The sequence below is a fragment of the Peromyscus maniculatus genome, chromosome 14, assembly GCF_049852395.1.
Source record: "Peromyscus maniculatus bairdii isolate BWxNUB_F1_BW_parent chromosome 14, HU_Pman_BW_mat_3.1, whole genome shotgun sequence".
In the NCBI taxonomy this organism is placed as follows: domain Eukaryota; kingdom Metazoa; phylum Chordata; class Mammalia; order Rodentia; family Cricetidae; genus Peromyscus; species Peromyscus maniculatus.
Genome location: NC_134865.1, coordinates 83,890,616 through 83,892,987, shown reverse-complemented (window position 1 = coordinate 83,892,987; position 2,372 = coordinate 83,890,616).

The following is a 2,372-nucleotide window of genomic DNA, read 5'->3' as shown; positions in this document are numbered from 1 at the left end:
ACCCTGTACTCACAGGATGGGGTGGTGTGCATCATCTGTGACCCTGTAGTCCACAGGATGGAGTGCTGTACATCTGTAACCCTGTAGTCCACAGGATGGAGTGGTGTGCATCATCTGTAACCCTGTACTCCTACAGCAAGATGGAAGACAGAAACATGAGAATCAGCTGGGGAGGGGTGGGTATGGTGTGTGTGGTGCAGCAGCAGAAACAAGAGAACCCAGCCTCAACAAGAAAGAAGCAACGTGCGAAAGTTGTCCTCTGACCTTCACACAAAGGCCATGGCGTGATGCCTGCACCCTCCACATCAAACACACACACACACACACATAAATTAAAACGTTTTAAAAGACCACCCTAAACAAAAAATCTCTACAGTAATACTTTATTAGAATGTGGCTACGCAAGAGACTCACCTTGACATGACTTTTAAAAAACAAAACAAATTTTATAGTCAAAATAACTGCAATTAGAATTTATTTGCAAGTATTTGTGATCTCAGGAGGCAGAGACAGAAGGACTTCTGTGCGTTAGAGGCCAGCCTGGTCTACATTTATTACACTCTCTAGCCGAGCGGTGGCGCACGCCTTTAATCCCAGCACTCAGGAGGCAGAGGCAGGTGGATCTCTGTGAGTTTGAGGCCAGACTCTAAGTTTTTCTTTCTTTCTTTCTTTCTTTTAATTTTTTGTTTTATTTTTATTTATTATTTATTTATTTATTTTGGTTTTTCGAGACAGGATTTCTCTATATAACAGCTCTGGCTGTCCTGGATCTCACTCTGTAGACCAGGCTGTCCTCGAACTCACAGAGATCCACCTGGCTCTGCCTCCTGAGTGCTGGGATTAAAGGCGTGTGCCACCACCGGACTGTGTAGCGTTTCTTGTCACGCACTCAGTGCACTTTGAGGATCCAGCTGAACTTTGGGTATGAATAAGCACAGGACAGTAGATAGGCTTCGAGACCAGCCTCACACAGATCATTCAGTTGTTAGAACTAGCTATCCTGTAATGCTGGAGCATTCATTGTCACATGGCCCACACCAGGACAACCTCGGAGACCACCACAGGGGTACTCGTGTGTACCCTTCCCACAAACCCCTGCTCCACAGTTCCTGGGACTAACAAGTTTCCTCCCAAGGCCCGCCGGGCCTCGGCCTGAGGAAGAGCCGTGTCCGCTCTGCTCGGGCCTCAGCCTGAGGAGGAGCACGTGTCCTCCTGTTCTCCTCCTTACATAACTGAGAACATCTGACAAAAGCGATTTCTTCCAGCTCAGGCTTTCACGGGTTCACACCCCACGGGGGAGGGCCCGGCACTGCAGGCTGCGCACAGCACCGTGACAGGGAAGCCAAGAGCGAGACCAGAGTGACTGTCACACACACACCTCAAGGATCTGCCCTCAGCGACCTACTTCCGGCCTCATCTTCCAAAGTTTCCAACCCCTCCCCCAATAGTGCCAGCATCTGGGGCCAAGGATCTGCTCACTGTTCCGAGGTCAGACCTGAGACCAAGGCTGAGCGATGCCTTCCCGCCAGCCTTGCTCCTCTGTGAAGGCGCTGTTTCTAGGCTTCACACTACCACCACCAAAAGGCCCAAGCAGAGGAGAGGCCAGCCAGAGGCTGTGGTAACGGACCGCTGAGGCCCGCTGTCGGGCTCACGTGAGGCCACTCTTCAGACAGCAGCGGCCCTCAGTCCAGGGTGACGGCTCCTCAGCAGGTGGCTCTCACCACAACCTGCCAGCCTGAGCTCAATCCCGGGGACCAGCGTGGAGGAAGAGGAGAACAACTGAGAGCCGTCCTTTGGGTAAACACACGCGCGTGCGCACACACTCACACATACCATACACACACACACTCACCACACACACACCACACACACACACTCACCACATACACTCACACACACTCTCATCACATACACTCACACACTCACACTCTCACCACACACACACCACACACACACTCACACACTCACACTCTCACCACACACCACACACTCACACCACACACACTCATACACACTCACCACACACACACACACACACACACACACACACACACACACACACACACACTAATAAACAACTATTATAAGGAGGAGGGATGGTAGCTTTGGCCTTCAACCTGGGATGCTGGGGTAATGAGTCTCATGTCCCTGTCACCTGTTGCTGAGTCCTGTGCGTGCAGTTACGACCAGATGAGACCTGACAAGGTGTCGCCATCTGCATGAAGCCAGCGGTTTCTCCAGAGGTCGCTGCTGCCGTGATGCTTGGGCGAGCGCACAGCCCTGGCCCCGGCTGTGGGGCCTGGAAGTCAGCTTCCAAAGGCTCTATGCTACCTGCCCACCTGGCTCAAGCTTGCTTTAGTGTCTGTCTGGAC